We start from the raw sequence: 20,640 nt of genomic DNA, 5'->3' as shown, positions 1-20,640 counted from the left end.
AAAATTAGTTACATATAAAAAGATATTTATAAAACTAATTTATAAATCTAAATGTTCATAACAAGTACTATGAAATAACAAAGAGTAGGAGAACTTTTATCATCATCAAAACTTCGTGACTCAGTTTCTCCAGCTTTCAGAGGGGGCCCTCTCTAAGAAGACTTTAAAATCTACCTGCTTCCTAAAAAAAATCACTTAGTGCTTATTGTATTTGCCCAGAAGGCCACTTCCTGTGACGTCTGTGTAATTGTAAAGAGAGAACTGCAAAAGCACTGTCTAAATATAAGGGGCTATTAATATTTCAGAGTATAACAATAATAAGGAATGGCTCACAACAGTACAGATTTAACTCACCAGTTCCCCGGAAATGAGAAGAGAAAAATGCCCGTGTTTGTGTGCCTGTGTGTACTCACGCATCCATGTAAACGTTTTTAAAACTCCAGTATCTAAAAAGTAGAGTAGTAAATTTAGCAAATATTTCTCATTTCTCTTCTCTTCTTCTAGGGTTTTTTTTTTTTTTTTTTTTTTTTTTTTTTTTTTAAATGGAGTCTTGCTCTATCACCCAGGCTGGAGTGCAGTGGTGTTATCTTGGCTCACTGCAACCTTTGCCTCCTGAGTTCAAGTGATTCTCCTGCCTCAGTCTCTTGAGTAGCTTGGACTACAGGCATGCACCACCATACCTGACTGATTATTGTATTTTTACTAGGGATGGGTTTTCACCATGTTGGCCAGGCTGGTTTCGAACTCCTGACCTCAGGTGATCTGCCTGCCTCAGCCTCCCAAAGTGCTGGGATTGCAGGCGTGAACCACCACACCTGGCTTTTCCTCTAGTTTTAAACCTTCTTTTATATTATTTTGACTTAAAAAGATTTTTTTTTTCCTCCATCCCTGGGACCAATGCATAAACATTTTGGTTTAATCCTAGATCTTCACTGTGAAACAGCAGAGGGAATGATCAATACTTTTAGTAAAAGAGAGTGATGGTAAGCCCAGGCTTGGAATCATGATTAAATGACAAGACCCTGGGAGAAGGAGATAATTCAGTATCTTGCACAGAGTAATCACAGTTTTTGTTTGTTGTTGCTATTGTTTATTATGGTTATTGTTGTTAACCCAAAAGTGACATAGGCGTGAATTGTGGTGAAATATCTCACCCAGATAAAGCAAAAGAAGAATAAAGAAAATTTTAAAATATAAGCATAAAAATTCATTGAGTTGCTATTTTTAAAAGAATGTTTCTTAAACAACTGCTTAATATTTGAAAAAGAAATGTGAATAAAAGCTGAAATAAGAAACCTGGATGTTCCTCTATCAGAGGTTGCTGGATCACTTTCTCATGGTAAGACCAGGCTCATAAATGTGGAAAAGGGGGAATGACATTTGAGATTCACTCAACCTGGTCCCTTTTCTTAGAGAGAAAGGGAGAGGAAAAATCAAAGGCCACCCTTAGAAGAGAAGAGAATTAGCAAAGTCCTTGCTAGATGTTAGCTATTGGAGTTGGACAAATTTCCCCTATTAGATAATGTAATTATTCCCCACACTATTTTTAATTATCAGGTGTACAGATAAACTGACATTTTTATTCCTCTTTTAAATATTGAGAATTAATTGAAGGAAAATTCTAAAATGTGGATAATTAAACAAATATACTATGAAACAAGGCCATGTGCAATTTTATTTTACGTATAAATTATATGTAGACCCAAAGGGGATGCAGTCTTATTATACAGTTGGCTCATCTATTAGCATTTCAATAGAGAGCCTTCGCTTCCTGGTTTTGAGGAACACAAGTAGAACTAGGCAGCACCTGCCAGAGGTTCATGCAAAAGAACACTTAAAAGTTGGCAGGGCACGATGGCTCACGCCTGTAATCCCAATACTTTGGCAGACAGAGGCAGGCAGATCACCTGAGGTCAGGAGTTCGAGACCAGCCAGACTAATATGGTGAAACCCTGACTCTATTAAAAATACATAAATTAGCAGGCATGGTGGTGGGCACCTGTAATCCCAGCTACTCAGGAGGCTGAGATGGGAGAATCACTTGAACCCGGGAGGCAGAGGTTGCAGTGAGCCGAAATCGTGACGTTGCACTCCAGCCTGGGCAACAAGAGTGAAACTCGGTCTCAACAAATAAAATAAAAAAGTTTGTCTGCTTCCTGGATAGAAAAAAATATGTATTCCACATATATTGCACTTGTATAGCTTTCTTCTAGCTAGGGAAAGTGAACATCAGTTTGGGTTGGAGAATCGACACTATGTAGCATTACCTGATCATCAAAGTGAGTCATTTTAGCTAAGAGAGGATGTCAAGAAGATTTGGTCTGCCACTCTTGTTCAATGGATGATAAAACTCTAGTCTAGGGAGCAATGATTGGCTTCTGGTCATGTAACTGAGCACTCTTTGTTCCTTTTTCATCTTTTGCCCATTATCTGTGTGACTGAATTTAGGTAGAGGTATAGAGTATGTAAATTGGGTGTGCTCAATAATAATTTAATCGACTTTATTAAGCACATACATTGTGCAAAGGTATGAACAAGGCAGAAAAGTGAAATGCAGAGAGATTTGTGTGCCCCTCCGCATTTCACTTTGTAGCCCATGACCACCCTAGGCCTAGGCAACCTCTGCATTTCTTATGAGATTTCACTCCTGTCCACAACAGTCCTAGAAGAACTCTAATGCTGGGACATTCCATCTTCAAAATTGATTCATTTTGAGTCTTTGAGTCCTTGACATTCAATTACCTGCTTTGACATGCAAATATTATTAAGGAGTAACACACTTAAAAATTCTTATACCTTAATAGCGATTTGGTTGGAAAGAGAAACCAGAATGCCACCTACCACAGCCAAGAACTTTTCAACATTAGGTACTACCCAAAGTTAGAATTGCTTAGTAAAAAGGCCAAGGCTAGAATTAAAGACCCTGGTCCCTCATTTGGTCAGCGGTATTTGTTTATTTTCTGCTTTTCTCTGAAACCACCTTGCATTGCCCCACTGTCTATATTAGACTGAGAAGAATAACCTTTATACGGAAGGAAGGAAATTCTCCAAAGTTTTAGCACTTACTAATGCCACATAAAATATTCTAAATGAACCTATGCTAAATCACTGTATTAAAATGAGATTCATTTTAATTCGGGCAATGCTATTCACCATTAAGATTGTTATTTAAAATAAGTTATTAATTGCTCTTTGGTTCATGCTGTCAGAACTCAAGATGAACCAAGATGACAGAGTCAGAATGCTCTGGGTGTATTTGGAAGGTTTTTGCCAGGTGGAATAAAGGGTGAGGATTTCCAGGTCAGCTAAGGCAGCTGTAAATTGATAACGGATTTGCACTGAAGACAAGGAGGGGAGCTAAAGTAGTGTTGAGATTTACCAGGATACTTGTAATTGAGAAGAGGGGAAAGATCAAATGCCAAGTTAGCATCTGAAGCAGGTCCATTGAGGATGTGTGGATTGGATGGAAACAAGAGGCTCAGTGGCAGGGGCATGAGGTTGCATCGGTCCCTAGCTGCAGGCATGACGAGATGTGAGTTGGAGATGGATGTGGTGGTTTGAAAGATGCTCAGACAGTTTAATCCACTGCTATAGGTGGCCCAGAGCTAGAAGGAAAGCATCTAAGCCTAAAATCAGGAGACCTGAATTGTCTACATTGGGTCCCTTGACTCAGCTGAACTATAGTGTCCCTGAAGAGATGTAAATAGAAAAAAAAAAAAAAAAAAATGTTGTTTGGAAGGAAATAGCAAGACAAGGCAATTGCAAAGGAATTGGGTTTCAAATATTTCAGGACAGCCATAAGCATTCTCATAAAAGATCAGGCTTCTACTGCATTTCCCACCGAGTTATTCAGACGGGAGACCTGCTTTGAAATTTCTTTGCAAATTCTTGGAACCCTAATGCACAGCTTGAACCCGAAAGCAGCAGATGTTTTAAAATAGTGTAAATGCACAAAGAATGACTTTCAAGAATCCAGTAAAATGTTGGTAGAGAGGTTAAGTAACACTACTAAAAATGCAAACAACATACATGATTCATATATAGACATCATTTATACACTCATGTACAAAAGGATCCATTTTTATTACTAAGTTGTATCAGGCCCTTTTCCTAATTTTCTTATAATTTAACATTCAATTTATTTTACTACCCATATCACAGATAATTCATGGATAGAGTCTTGAAAATTTGATATGATTCGTTTCACTTCCAAGTAACATAAGGCCTTCTGCCTAATTTTCCCATATTTTTACATTCAATTTATTTTACTATCCACATCACGGATGGTGGTGGATAGAACCTTGAAAACCCAATTTGATTCAAAAAGTAGTGAACATGAAATTAGACATGAATAGTAATATAGTTACACATTCATTCGACAAACATTTATGGACTATTACCCTTGTTTTCCATAACATGGTAGTGTAGGAATTAGAAATGAATTTGAAATAGACTGCACCAAAGAGCCTGCAATTTAGTAGAAATAATACAATATATATACAGTGTAAATATGCAGATGAAAACATAAATCTTCTTTGAAGCCTATGCTACATTAGGAACTTAATCTTAACAAGGTCTCTAGAAGTTGCATATTATCATGCCCATTTTCTTGATGAAAGCTCTAAGTGTCCTTTAGCTCATTAGGTATCTGAGGACAGATTAAGCAACAAGATCATTGTTTAAACCAGATCCGTGTGATACAATATCTACAGTCTTTTAGTTATACCACACTACTTTCCTTATTTATTTATTTTTTGACAACTAAAAATTGTATGTATTGACCAGGTACCACATGTTTTGACACATGTATACATTGTGGAATGATTAAATGAAGCTAATTAACAGATCCATCACCTCACTTACTTATCTTTTTGTGGTGAGAACATTTAGGATCTACTCTCTTAACAATTTTCAAGTATACAAGACATTATTAGTAACTGTGGTCACCATCCTGTAGGTCTCCAGATCTGATTCATCCTGTCTAACTGAAACTTGGTACACGTTAACTGGCCTCTCCCCTTAGTTACACCATGCTACTTTCTTTTTTCCTTCTTTCTTTCTTCTTTCTTTCTTCTCTCTCTCTCTCTCTCTTTCTTTCTTTCTTTCTTTCTTTCTTTCTTTCTTTCTTTCTCTCTTTCTTTCTTTCTCTCTTCCCTTCCTTTTCCTTTCCTTTCCTTTCCTTTCCTTTCCTTTCCTTTCCTTTCCTTTCCTTTCCTTTCCTTTCCTTTCCTTTCCTTTCCTTTCTTTTTTCTGTTGTTGTTGAGATGGAGTCTCTGTTGCCCAGGTTGGAGTGCAATGGTGCGATCTTGGCTCACTTCAACCTCCGCCTCCTGAGTTCAAGCAATTCTCCCTCCTCAGCCTCCCGAGTAGCTGGGATTACAGGAGTGTGCCCCCCATGCAACTAATGTATTTTTTTGTTTGTTTGTTTGTTTGTTTTTTAGTAGAGACTGGGTTTCCCCATGTTGGTCAGGCTGGTCTCGAACTCCTGACCTCAGGTGATCCACCTGCTTCGGCCTTCCAAAATGCTGGGATTACAGGCATGAGTCACCGCACCATACTACTTTCTACTGAATTATGGAACAAGTTAGAAATCCCCCAGTGTTGGAGACAAAGGTACAGAACTGGGGAAGAGGAAGCTTCTAGTTGGCCCAGCCCAGAAGGCAACCTAAAGGAGGTATTACTGGTATCTGATCCAGGCCTTGAAAGCTGGTGAATTGGAAAGTATGTGTGGGGGTATGCATCTGCCAGTGCAAGTGTGTGTTATTTGTATACATGTGTTATGACTAGTCTTTCATTACAAAAACTGGACCAGACCAGGTGTGGTGGCTCATGCTGGTAATCCTAGCGCTTTGGGAGGCTGAGGGGTGTATTGCCTGAGCTCAGGAATTTGAGACCAGCCTGGGCAACATGGTGAAGCTTTTCTACTAAAAATACAAAAAAAATTAGCGCAGCATGGTGACGTATGCCTATAACTTCAGCTACTCAGGAGGCTGAGGTATGAGATTTGCTTGAACCTGGGACGCAGAAGTTGCAGTGAGCTGAGATTCCACTGCACTCCAGCCTGGGTGACAGAACAAGGCCCTGTCTCAAAAAACAAACAAACAAAAACTGGACCAATATTTGACTCCTTCCATAGAAAATGTCATTCCTGGCCTTTAGACTTTTTTTTTCCTCACACTACGTGGTAGCTTCCTGAAGTTTTTCTTGACATTCTGGATGCCCCATATCTTCTTGGAGAGATACGAAAGAATTCAGGAAAAGCAACTACACAGATGACAAAGTTTGGAAGGAAAGTAGATGACTTTATCAAATGAAAATATCCGCATGTTTCTAATCTGGGTTGTGAACCTTAATAAAGGTTTGATGGGAGGTCCACTTTGAGAGGTCATTTGGGTTACTGTGGCCAGAGGGGCTATAACCCACATAGTTCCCAAAAAAATACAGAACATGGTGGGATAAATCACAATGTTTTAGAGCTGGGGGAACTTTTCACCTCTTTTTGACCTGGAATGATGTCATAGCTTTGCCCAGGTCCCACTTGATGCAGGACTTTATCTATGCTACCTGTCAAGGCTGCAGACCATTGAATTTCTACCTCCTGTCATGAAGAGTCCTGGATATCTTCCCCAAATTGTGAATATGCTCTGGCCTAAAGAAATGAATGAGTCAATGAATAAATGAATGAATGAATACATTTCTATTAGCTGCTTTCTTGAGTTTCTGGGGATGAGTCACGTTGTTCTGATTTGCCTGGGAAATAAGACTTTAATATCCTGAATATTGTACACTCTTATTATTAAAATGTCACCTAGATTTAAAAAAAAAAAAAAATCTGCCCCTGCCATTCTCTTACCTTGCTATTTAAGTGTTGTTCTTATCAGGAAAGTGTTCGGTGAATGTGAGAAACAATAATCATGGCACATGAATGACAACTTGACTTGATAATGATTAATACCCTCAGCATGCTTATCTTCCTTTTCTTCCTATAACTGTGTTCTCCACGTTGGGTTCCTGAGGTATGAGAGTCCCCTCAGTAGGAAAATATTTCCTAAAACCTGAGAATCCATCCCGTTTTTGGTTGCAGGATGGCAGCTTGTATATTTCAAGGTGGGGGAGGGAGAGAGAGAGACTTCATCATGTCCACAGATTTTAGCAGTAACTAAACATATGCATTTGCCTGTGATTCCTCAGAGCCTGGTTTTCTTCCACAAAGCATACAAAGGCACAACTCACTTTTCCAACTAAATGAAGCGGTTTTAAGAAAAATGCATGTTGAGCTGCCTCAAGTCCATGCTTTACTTCTGAATGTTCACGCCCAAGAACAAAAGAAAGAAGAAGAAAGGACAAGAATCACACCAAGCGGTATCACAACCCCTGCTTACAGATCCATAATTGAGACTGCTCTGCCAGGGAACAAAAATTTATCACCTGTCCCCAAGATGGGCACACACAGGATATTGAACACAGGGTAGAATTTCTGAATAATCAATCCTGAGCCTGAATTCACAGCATATGTGAAGTTGAGGGAACTCCTGTTTTAGCCTTTTCTTTCCTCCCTCCTTCCTTTCCTTTCTTCTTTCTTGTTTCTTTCTTTCTGGAAGATGAATGTTCTGTGGTCTTTAAATTTGTGCCTGTTTTTTCTCCAGTCCAGCAAAATTTGAGGATTGCCTGGGGCTCTCTGGGACAGGAAGATGTAATGTTGACTTTAATGAACAGATGGTATCCGGAGGAAAAAAATCTATCAGGGTTTTAAGTGTCAGAGTTTGATAGAGAATTTGCCTGTGGGGTGTCTAGGAAACTGGACGGGAGAACATGTCTTGACCTCGTGGGAAGTGGGGTTGGTATTTCAGTCTTCCCAAAGTGATCTGGCTTGCGGAGTGGGCTCTAATTTGAGGGTATATATATATATATATATATAGTCAAATTATTTGAATAAAACAGTCATATTTTCAAAAAGAAGATAAAGCACAGTACTCAGCAGTAGAGACAGGACTATCCCCGCCAAATATAAATTCTCATGATACTTTTGACATTTGTTTTCAGGGAGGCAAGGAATGGAAGCCCCTTTCCTATTGATAATTATACACACACACACACAAACACACACACACACAATTTATTTCATCATTATTGTTATCATCATTATCAGTAGATTCCTAGCTGTTTGAACCCAGTTATGTAACCTCTCTTAGACTCAGTTTCCTTCTCTAAAAAATTGGGTTGGTGAACACCCACCCTGTCCTTGCAGAGGTGCTGTGAGTATTAAATGGACAGAAGTACTGGGCCTACCTCTTGGAGGGTCCCAGTCCATTACAAGCTTACTTGCCAGGCTCTGAACAGATCTCTGAGCATGTTGGCTGCCATGACCTTGCCTCTGGTGCTCCAAGTACAAGCACCATTTCAAGGACATACTAAGCACTCAGTGTGTGTTTGTTGAATAGTTCTCTGCCTTTGATTTCCACCCACAGACTTTCAGAAAGGTCCTATTTACTGATATTTAATCTTTCTGGAGTTTCTGCTTAAACTGAAGTTCTTCATTTCTTATTGATACACTCTAAGTCTTACCGGGGAGAGCTCCAAAACACTGTTGTTCCATAGTCAAAATGCTTCTAAATACAGCATCATCTACATAGTTTTTTTAGATATTCAATGAGTAAAGAAACGTTCTCTTCAGCTGTACTTTCTTTCTGTTTTAGTATATTCATTCTTTTATAACAAAAATATCATGAACTGGGTGGATTATAAAGAACAATCATGTATTTCTCACAGGTATGAAAGCTGGGAAATCCAAAATCAAGGCATGAGCAGATTTGAGGCATGGGTCTGTTGAGGGCCCACTTCATCTCAGATGACAAATTCTCTGTCTTCACATAGTGGAGAAAACAAAGTCCCTCAGTCTTTTTTTTATAGGAGCACTAATCCTGCTAATGAGAGCTCCACCCTCATGATCTATGGGTTGATGCAAAAGCAATTGCAGTTTTTGCCATTAAAAGTAATTAAAAGTAATGGCACCAACCTATAATTCCATCCAAAAGCGCTACCTCTTAATATCGTTTCTTAAAGGATTACAATTTCCACATACACATTTTGGGGGCAGAGAAACGTTTAGACTGTATTCCTCTCCTACCCCTATCATGCAGAAAGAGCATGCTCTTGTATCCTAAAACTTCACAAAAATCAAATACATCAAACAGCACAAGTACAGAGAAACCTAGCTTTCTGGTCAACCCCATGGCAGTGACAAGGAAAGAGTCTTCTTAGAGTCAAAATTGCCCAGAATCGCTTTCTCTGGATTTCTTGGGTCACGGGCTGTGATGTGCTGATTCTTTCTCGCGTTCTTCATTGATACAGTTGTCAGCATTTGTTTGGAGTGTGTGCTATGTGCCAGACACTTTGCTACAGAACTTTCTTCCTTGAAGCCCCAAATATTTTATGTCATAATTTTTGATAAAAACAAAACTTTTTAGAATGTTCCACTATGTCTTCTGTTTCTTGAAAATGAGTTTTCCAAACATGAGCTTATCTTTATGATTCAGGGATAGCCTTGTTAACACAATAAACACACAGCACATCCTCTAAGAAAAAATGTCATGAGAACTTCTGTTTGTCTTAATTGCTAAATGGTACAAGATCGCATTTTGTGAAAAAACTGTTTTTCATAGTTTTTCTGCCTCATTCACTTCCTGATCAGGCCTTATAACCACCCATGTTTCTGCCTGTTTGTCTATCCATAATACTCTTTCTATTTTTCTGTTTTTTTCTATAGGCTTGAGATTTAGAAAACCATGTAGGGAAGATGTGTAGTCAAAAACACTGATGGAACAGAACTGCCATCCTTATTGGAAGACTTACTAGTTATGAGACTGGACACATGATCTCACATCTCTGATCGTCATTGTCCTCACTTTAAATTGGGAAATTCATCAAATCCATCTTTTAGCACGGTTGAAAAGATTAACTGTGCTGTTTGCAAAACCCTGGACCAGAGGCCACAATGCCGCCTCTATTGGATTACCCAGGATTGTTCCTCCCTTGCATACGGTAGCACCTGCCTTGGATGCCTAAGTTCATCTCCTGCTGTCCACACCAGGATGAAAATAATTATAGGGGAGTGTTACTGAAGTTATGTGTGCTATATTCATTACATTCTTTAACCCTCTCAGGGATGTAGCAATGTTGGCATTGCAGTGCTTGTTTTGCAGATAAGAGCACCAGAACCAGAAGGTTAAATAACTTGCTGAGATCACACAGATAGTAAGAGACTCAGTCACATGCTTCTGACACCCAAACCATGAACCAATTCACTGCATTGGACTTCCTCTCCAGGAATAAGACAGGTTTGCAGAGCTCAGAGTAAGGGATCATCCAAATGTTACTACCTGTCCCAGAAAGAAGTCAGCTCCTCGGGACATTGACTACCTTTGGGGGACTGTTGCATTTGAGGTGATCAAAGATGCAGGCATTGAGAAAGGACAGATTTGTTCTTTATTATATGTGAGCTGAGTGCTTAGGGACTGGGACCTGCCTCATGTTTCAGGGATCTAGCTTGCTGTCTTCCTGCAGAGCGCCGGTGATAATGTATTTAAGAGATGCCGGACTGATCAGGTGAGAATTTATGTAAGCTGAAACCATTAGGTGGCTTAATTAAATCAGGGCATTTAACTCATTAGCCTTCTGCTCCTGGGACTAATAAATTTGAACCCAGTGGTGCTAATCACAAAGGAAGTCAAGTCCAACCTGTCCCCTCTTAGTGGAGAGAGGAAACACAGCAGGAGAAAGGTAGTAACAAATTCAGAAAAAGGATGACTGGCACCCTTCGCAGAGTGTGTTGAGCATTCTGAGACCTAACTGGGAGTCATGGAAACATGGGAGAGAATGATGAGTTTGGGGACTAAAAGGAATCCCAAATTTCACTTGATTATCCCCCAGAATATTCACTTAGGATTACCACATGCAAACCATCAGAAAAACCCATGTCTGGTGCATAACATCTTGTCATAATCCTTACTAATACACTTGGTATCTCACAGTTATGATAGCTGTGACAGAAACTTCTGTGGCTGAGTCTCACTCTCCTGCTTACGAGTGAAATATGTGCATTGTCTTCCAATTGCCCAAGCTCACACATCTTACTTGCCAGGCTTTGGACCTGAATACTGTCTCATCATTCTCTACCTGCATCACCAAAATAGCTTACAAACCCATGTCTCTTTCTTTCTTCTCACCATTTCTTCCCCAGCATAACGGCCAGGTTTACATTTTTAAAATAGAGATTTCAATGCCATCTCTTACCCTGAAATCCTTCAGTAGCTTCCCATTATCTTCAAGATCAAGTTCAAATTCATTAACAGACCCAACGAAGCCTTCCTTTAAGTTTCATCTCCCACCCCCATCATCTCTACTCCTTTTCTCCCAGGGAGGACAGGGTGCTTACAAAGAGTATGGAATGATTTGCACTTTCCCAAACATTCCACGGGCCTATACCTTGGCATATTCTATTATATTTAGAATGTCCTTTAGAATTTCACTTTGAATTTCTTTTTCCCCTGGGAATACTTCTTCATATCTCTCAGTTGATGGCTAGGACATCTCTGTCAAGGTCTCTTTGATACCTTTGGGCTCCAAAAGCCATACCTTATTCGGGTTTATGATACATGCTTCCGAAAGCCTGTTCCTCTCTCCCAGGTACTCACCTCTTTACGTGTCTGTCTTCTCCTCTAGACACTCGATTTTTTGAGGTCAGGGATTATATATTCATAATCACAATAAAATGCTTGGCAAGTCGTATTAGCATAGGCCTGGATGGTGTCCACAGCTTCCTGAAGGTGGGGTGACATTGGCTGGAATTGCGTGATTCTGAATGGGGACAAAGCTGTAAGCCCGAGCAGATGGGGAGCTTGCAGATGTCATTGGAAAGGAAAGAATGGTGAAGAGAAGTTAACACTAGGACAGGAAACACGGGGTGAGGAGAGCAGGTTCAAAGGAAGGTTTTATGGCCTTTTGCTACACAGTGTTTAATGAAAAACATTTCTGTATGTTCTGATGGCATTTTCAGTAAAATATTCTTTTAAAGTGTATAAGTTGGCTCTTCTGGGGAGGATGTGATAAGTATTTTCACATGGCTTCAAGGTCTGCCTCAGGGCGCTCACTGAATCCTTGTTGTTGTGATGACAATGGCCATGGTCTTTAGTGAGCTTTCATGAGCATTGCCCATGTGCCAGCACATGCTAGGCACTAACTTGCACTGTTTCACTTCCTACCAGCAGTAGCCCCTGGGAAGAGGTATTATTACTAATATACTTTTATGGTGAGGATCGTGAGAGGAAGATAGGATAAGAGATGTTCCCAGAGCCACATGCTACATGGGAAACCGGGACTTGAACCAGGTCTGTGTGGGAGGCAAGCCCATGCTTGAAGCTATTCTTCCCGATCCTGCCCTGGGACAGGACCTGGTGCATGGGCTTTTCTTGACATCAGCAGGCCAAGGCAGGCAGGAGAAGTGTTTACGGTCTGCCTGGGGTGGAGTAGAGAGAGGGAGGCTGGGCTGAATGTCTGGGTAGCTTCAGAATGCCTTAGAGGTGTGCTCCTGCTTCCTGGTGGAGGACAGTGACTTCACAAAGCTCCCACTAAGATTTCTGATGCTGCGTTAACAACCTGCCTGGTGTATTGATAGTTTTCCCCATTTCCTCTTTTTGGAAAAAGTGAAGAAAATGACAGGGAGCTGTCTCTGTGGATGCTCAAGAGCCCAAACCAACCGGAGTATAAGAAAGAGGTGAAAGATATAAGCTATGCTTGAAATGTGCTTTTGTTTCAACCTAAGTAAGATGAAAGGCAGCCTGCAAAGTTTTTAATTGAGAAGGCAGGAGGTACCACAGAACAGAGGTCATCTACCTGGTGATGTAGCCATCCATATCAATTCAGCAAATAAAATCTGTTATGCATAGGCACAATTCAGAGTTCCAATATCTTTTCCTAGAATAACAAGCAAAGTGCCCTTAACTATTAGCCACAAGCCAGTGAGTTGACTCACAGGTGTAGGCTCCCACCTTGGCTCCAGGGCTGGTTGTGAATGTGTCCTTCAATGTCATAGCCAACATACGAGGGCCAGCGTGACTTTTGAGTCTGACTTCCAGCTCTGGAGTGGTGGTCCAGGTTGGAGATGATGCATGCAGATACTTTTAAGAGACTATCATCATCTGGACCAAACTATTATTTTGTAGGTGTTGATGCAGATCATTCATCAAGAAGGGAAAGGGCTCCTCTAGGATCAGACAGCACCTCTTAATGCTGGCCTCGGGACCACCAAAGCAGAAGTCTTATCTCTGTGACCTGTGACCCACCTCAAGGTCTGCCTCTTGTCATTAAAAGCCCTTGTTCATATTTCCTCAAAGTCAGTTACACATTAGACAAAGGGATCATGTAAAGACAGTGCTCAGGGTCCTATGCCCTCCAGGACAGAGTGACCAACACACTAGGCTATGAAGCACTGGAACTGTGGCCAGCATGAATTGAGATACGCTGTGGGTGGAAAACAAACTCAAGTTCTCATGCTCAGCATACCATAAAAAAGTGAAATGTCTCATTGATAATTTTGTATGGTTTGCTGATTGAAATAACATTTTGAATGAATTGGGTTAAGTCAAATACATCATTAAACTTCATTTCACCTGTTTCATTTTATGTTCTTTTAAAACGTGGCTAACAGAACATTTAAAATTACACATGAGTCTCTCACTATGTTTTATTAGGCAGCGTCATAGTGCCTCAGAATTTTTTTTTTTCTTTCTTACTCTAGTATCAGGAAATGTACTCCATTTCTTCTTCTGTGACAGAGCCTGTGCTTGCCATCTCATTTTTACTCTGTGCACAGTTTCCTGTAGTAACAGTGGTAACGGTTCTCATAATGACGAAGGTTGTTTGTAAAACCCCACATCCTCGATGGCCTCTTCTTTACAAAATGTGCTCATAGAGATTCTTGCTTCACCGTGTCTTTGCCTGCGTGGCCAAGATGACTTAGCCCCACACAGGAGTTTCTGCAGAGCATGTCACCATCCCTAGGTCTAATTCAGTGGGGTGAATGGTCACATTCTTGGCCTCCTGCTCCCTCTGATCCTTCTAAAGAAGGAAGTGCCTGCCTCTCTCTCTCACCTTTCACCTGACGTGATGTAGACACTGTTGATTCAAGAAGGTGTTACTTCTTCCTGTTCTGTTCCCTCCAACCGTCCCCATACCGTTTTCTTCTTTGTGACTCATTAAACCCATATAACCGACTGGGATCCTGTTTAACTCATGTGCATATTCTTTGGGCAAATATTCATTCTGCAACTCCTAAACACCTGATACTGAGATAGTGGCTAGGGATGGAAAGAAGAGCTTGAACATGGCCTTTAGTTGGCCTCAAGGAATCATAGACAAGTTGATAAAACACAGTATTACAATATATAGAGGCATCAGCTGGGGTGAAAGAGAAGACTCTCTAAAGATGTGCTCAGTGGAGTGGAAAGGATGAATATAGCTCATCTAGGGCTTACTGTATTATTCATATCATTATTGTTATTTTTGCTGTCATCATCATTATTTTAAAGTTAACTGCAAAGGAATAGACTTAAGGAAGAGCATGTAAAATTTAGGGAATTAGAAACACAAGAGATGGAGAATGAGGAAGTTGCTCCTGGAGGCCCCAACATCCGAGTTTAGGGATTCAGGTTTCATCCTAAAGTCAGTGAGAAGTCCCACGTGGTACTCATAAAGATACATGAAACAGTCAGCCCAGCATTAGGAAATCATCACTTTGGTAGCCACGGGGTAAGGAATAGAATTGTTCTTATCCTATGTGTGGAGAGAAGATCGGCCGTGTGTCCAAAGAGTCCAACTGTTTTGTCTTAGAAGACACAGGCACAAGGTATTTGCAATTGTGTCTGCATTCCTGTCATCTGAAGAAGGCCCCTCCTGGGGGTCCAGTGTTTGTCTGTGATATTATTTCCCACAGTCCCACCAAGCATAAAGGATTACGTTGATGCTTCCTTTCATTGATGATGAGGGCAAAGGTGCTGGGTCCAGCAGGCGCCTTGGGGAACCGGGGCAGATTTGGGGAACTGTCCTTCCTGGCCCCAGAGAGACTGGTTTGGTTCAGGGACCCCTGGGGCCCTGTCTGAAAAGTGGCTTTTCTCATTTCCCTTTGATCAGGCAGTTCATGGCATATTTGGAAGGACAAGGAGTGATTTGTCTTCCACATGTGTTTTCATTTATTCCTTAAAAGCAGAGCTAAAGCATTAAGCAAGAATACAATAAAGTCCAGTGGGCAGACAAGCTTCAAACAGTCTCAAAGGGTATGTCTAAGATAAGCTCATTTGTTTATAATCCATGTATTTTTTAGTAGTTTATGAAAACTACAGATGACAAAATTACATCTGGGTGAATAGGGGTAGAAGTAAAATGCAGTAATGCCAGGCGTAAGGTCAATCCTGAAAAGGTTTCCATAAATTCCTGTGTAATTCACCATTGGGAGTTATCATTTAGGCAGGAGCTTCCTAGTAGCCAGGAAAATAATGAACAGTGTTTCATAGGTAATGAGTAAAAGAACACTTACCTCTGATGCATAGAGCTAAGGGAAATCACACTGGTAGTTCTTCACAAAGGGCACATTTTCTAATTAAGTAAATACTGTTTTTAGTAATATTCTGACTGCCATTGACCGTGGGTTTCAGAAGGTTATTTAAAATGATGCAAATTGACTTGATTTTCATAGCTTTCTTTGACAGTCTCTGATGTACGAGGGTGGTAAACTGCAATAACGTGTTCAAATATTTGCTGCCCTTCTCTGGGTGATGCTACACCCCTGCCTGTTTCCATGGGGTGTGTGGTGCAACATCCCAGGAAAGCATCTGCTCTCCCCACCCCAGTGGTGCCATGTTTGACCACATCATGTGACACACGTCACTCCCCGGCAGAGAATCCAAGGACCACTGCACCATTCTGCCATGAACTCGTTTCCTTCTGCCTCAAGAAGGTCAAGTGCCAGAGAAGAGCTATACATTTTCAGCCCAGATCTCAGTACAAAAGAGACACAAGGAGGAGAGCTGCCATTGACCCACGATTGACATACATGCAAGCAGACAAGAAACCTTTGTTGTAGTCAGCGCCTGAGATTTGAGGATTGTTTGTTACTTCAGCATGACCTGGTAAAAGATCTCATCATACTGCTTTATCATGATGGATACAGCTTTATCTGTGCCTTGGGGAGATAGAGAGATATAAAAGACACAATTCTTACCCTCTGCGAACCTGCAATTATAGTAGAGTAAACTACACTTTTAAAAATAGGCTGAAGACTGTACCACCTTAGATTCTCAAAAAGTGTCATGGGAATCAAGTCCAGATGCAAGAAAAAATATATACCTAAAAAGAAAATTACTTCCTTAAAGAGCAGATACTGAGAGAATGAGCAAGGTTAGAATGGAACAGGTAAACTTCTGGGAGTAAGCACAGCAGGGTTTTTGGGGGAAGACTGGATTTAGCAGAGTGTGTCGTGGGAAAGGATAGAGAAATGTCTCAAATGGAGCACTCAATGAGAGGAAGACCATGATAGGAATTAAGTTTGGAGATCAGAGAGGTGACAGAGAAGATAATTATTTTTAGTGAGGTTTAGACTTAAGATAACAAAGTTTACTGAGTGTCTGCTTTGTGCTAGGCATCTTCCTCAATATTTTACAAGTCTCACTTTATTTAATCCTCACAATAGCATTGGGAGACAGAGGTTCTAATTGCCATTTTATGTAGAGATGAGGAAACTGAGGCTCAGTCCTAAAGCAAAATAATTAGCAAATGGCAGAAATAAAATTTGAACTTCAGTCTTCCAGGCTCCAAAGCCCATCTGTCTTTGTTCTCCAGGCATACAGATGGATGACTGAGGGTCTTCCATACCATGTTAATTATTGGGTACTTCATTTAATGTGCAGTGGAAATCTACCGAAACCTTCTGAGGTTGGGGAAAAAGGTGACACTGATCTGGCCTACGTTTCAGGAAGACAATTTTATCAGCCATGTTGAGGCCAGCCTGGATGTGGTGACTGGGAGCAAGTAACAGGTAAAATGCAGCAACAATAATTCATATATTGGTCACTAGTTGTCCATTTAGCTATCAATATGGGGGAAGTTGACTTTAATAGATCTTACAAATGCCTTCACAGAGGATTCACAGGCCCTATATCCCAAGAGATTTTTCAATCTCTTAGAGGTAATTTAAAGACCAACAACAGTAACAGTCAGTTTCACTAACCACCTTCTCTTCCTGTTCTGTGGAGTTTGTATGTAGATCTACCTGAGACAGAGGCCTGAATCCTACAGACTCAAAAGGCCCTTCCCATCTTGTAGTCATAACCCCTTCACCTTTATTAGTCAAATAGACAAAGCCTAATTAAACTTTTTTTCTCCAGATCTCTGAGCATCTATATAATGAGAGAAAAATGTTGGAATCACAATGAGAAATCTGAGTCTTAGTGTTCAGTGGGTTTCTTTGGTATGCTTTTAGAACTTCTCCAAGGGAAGATGAAATAAACATCCTATACCCTGTTCTGGGAATCTGGTCTGACCTGAGACTAGCCCTCATGAAGGTGCTGGCAGGGCAGAATGTTCACCATGGTAACATAAGCAAGGGAGAGGAGAAAGGAAGAAAGAAACTTTTGGGCATTTGTAGGGGTAGGGGAGGCATTTAGTGAAGCTCAATGGAGTAGGATAAAGGGGAGATTCCATTAGTTGGTGGGCTTTGACAATGAATGATATAACTGATATGCCACTGTTTCAGCAAAGACAGATTCTTTGGATGGCATGGATGTGGCAGGAAGAATAAATGGCTTTTTCTAGCATTAGGCAGCATTGATCCCTTGAAAAAAGGGTTTTGAACACAGCTCCCATGGAAGAACAGTGCGCTTGGCACACAGTCAATGCTTAAAAAAAATTTGTTGTTGGGCCGGGTGCGGTGGCTCAAGCCTGTAATCCCAGTGCTTTGGGAGGCCAAGGTGGGCAGATCATGAGGTCAGGAGATCAAGACCATCCTGGCTAACACAGTGAAACCCCGTCTCTACTAAAAATACAAAAAATTAACCAGGTGTGGTGGCAGGTGCCTGTATTCCCAGCTACTCGGGAGGCTGAGGCAGAAGAATCGCTTGAACCTGGTAGACGGAGGTTGCAGTGAGCCGAGATGGCACCACTGCACTCCAGCCTGGGCGACAGAACAAACTCCATCTCTCTCTCTCTCTATATATATATATAAACATTGTGTGTGTGTGTGTGTATATATATATACACACATACATATATTTGAATGAATAAATGATCTAGGCTCAGGGAGCCAACTTATTGCAAGAGGGTGATGCTATCCAGTGGCATTTTAAAGACTACCTCTTGAGGGACACTCTGGACAGCCTACAGCAGCAACTCAATATTTCAAGAGCACCAGTTCTCAAGAAAGCCAATTAGACTTCCCTTTGAACTTGGCTCAATTTCACCTTCAGGCACTTTCACAGCAAAAGGTCAGGCTTCTGACCTCTGAAACATATAATCACTCCTTCTGCCAACGCCTTCTTTGACTGCACAATTTGAACCTTAGCTAAAAAAGGAATTAGAAAAAGTGGAAAATACCACACACATTAAAACACCAACTAATTATGCCTTCTTCCATCTTCTTCTGTCTACAAACATCAAAGAGATGCTTATGGCTGTCAACGATTGATATGGAAAGAAGACTGGCTTGTTATTTCAGATGTCTTATTTGGTTCAGGCTAAGGCATCAGTAATGGAAGAGATATTTAGCCAAGGACGTGTGAAGAGGGTTCCCAGAGAGAGAAGGACGTAGGTAGCCTCAAGGATTCATGCTTGATGACTCTTAGGAGTCAAGATCAGAATGAAATTCTGTAGGAATTTCTCTACTCTAGCCACTTGTGTGGGGGACTCTGAGAAATAAATGATATTTCTATTAGTGAAAGGGGAAGAAAGCATCAGTGGTATTTTTGAGTGTAAATTTTGGAGATTCTTAGGAAAAATTTGTTCTATAATATTTTAAGAAGCTCTATTTTTGCAGAGTAGGTAATAAACATTGCTGTTGGCGAAAAATCATCAATTACTGCATCCTAGCCTCACTGCCTGTGACAAGGAGGACTCAGTACCTTACCAGACAGAGTACTGAGACTTACCGTAGGGTTTGTGACCACTCCACTTATGTAGTATTGGCTTTTACAGTCAAACATTTTATAATTTAGAGAGGCAACTAGCCTGGGATTACATTCAAGTGGACACATTCTTTATTTTCCCCCCCTGCACGATGCTCACCAACTCGGGATGGCAGCAAAACAGATATGAATGCTCATGGGTTACAATTGGATTCTTTGTGCTCGGGCAAATAAGTGTGTTTTTGGTGTCTTCTTTAAAGATAAAACTATGGATGTTTCCTTTTCCCTCCTTTATATCCTGCACAGTGTTTTCTGGATAATTCAGTATTTCCAAAATTCAAAATGATTGTAAAATCATCTATGCTAAAAAAACTCAAAATTTTTCAATAAAGGAAGGAACTACAGGGAATATTATTATGAAGCCAAGGAGGTGAGACAAGCATGTACAGGACTCAATCTTGACTTTATTTAAAATTTTGATGTTTTGTCTAGATGTTCATCGCTAATTTTGATTTTTTAAATATTGTATTAAAATGCACTGACTTTGGCTACGGAGTCTTTTGTCACCCCTTATATCCTGCTTCTTTGGAGGGTGCATCACCTGAGTCCCCACCTGCTGGATACGCCTTTTCATGTGACTTTACTCAGGGGAGCAAGTTGTGATGTACTTGAAGCCTGTTTTTTTTCTATTCAAGCTCAAGGTCATTTACTGCATCAGTTAAAAGACCTTTGTGGATCAGAGACGTCTGCCAATCAGATCCTCAGGGCTCTGGCTTGAGTTCCACCACCCTTTCAGTGTGGGGGTCTCACCTCCACGTAGGAAGGAGGCTTTTCCATTTGGTCTGTTGATGACATGAGGAAGGTGTGTACCCAGAATCCTCTGGGGGCCTTGCTTGCCTCAAAGAACAATCTGGCAGTTGCCGGCACTGGCTTGCAAAGGTATTTTTGTCATCATTTCATCCAGAAATTTGTTTTCTATTTACTAGATGCCCAGCTATTTACAGTGAGGAGATAGAGAACTGAAGGAGATCCCATGCACCAGACAGAAACATGAAGGACCAGAAGATGTGGGCTATTGATGGAGCATGGCCATGATTTCACCATCCGAATTTCCTCTTCCATTTTTTCTTTCAAGGTGAAAGGGGGATGCTCTTAGATCAGGCTCTGCAAACTACAGCCTGTGTGGCAAATTTAGCCATCTCCTATTTTTGTATGGTCCTGGAGCTAAGAATAAACTTAAAAAAAAGAAAAGAAAAGGAAGAATAATATTTCATGACACATGACAGAAACTATATGAATTTCAAATTTCATCGTCCATAAATTAAGTTTTATTGGAACACAGGCATGGTCATTCATTTGCATATTGTCTATGACTACTGATGCTCCACAGCAGTAAGATTTAGTAGTTATGATGAAGACTGTTTAAGGCCCACAAAGCCTGAAATACTTACTATGTGCCCCATTACAAAAAATA

The sequence above is a fragment of the Chlorocebus sabaeus genome, chromosome 24, assembly GCF_047675955.1.
Source record: "Chlorocebus sabaeus isolate Y175 chromosome 24, mChlSab1.0.hap1, whole genome shotgun sequence".
NCBI lineage: Eukaryota > Metazoa > Chordata > Mammalia > Primates > Cercopithecidae > Chlorocebus > Chlorocebus sabaeus.
The sequence above is the reverse complement of the archived record's forward strand: the minus strand, read 5'-3'. Positions refer to the sequence as shown.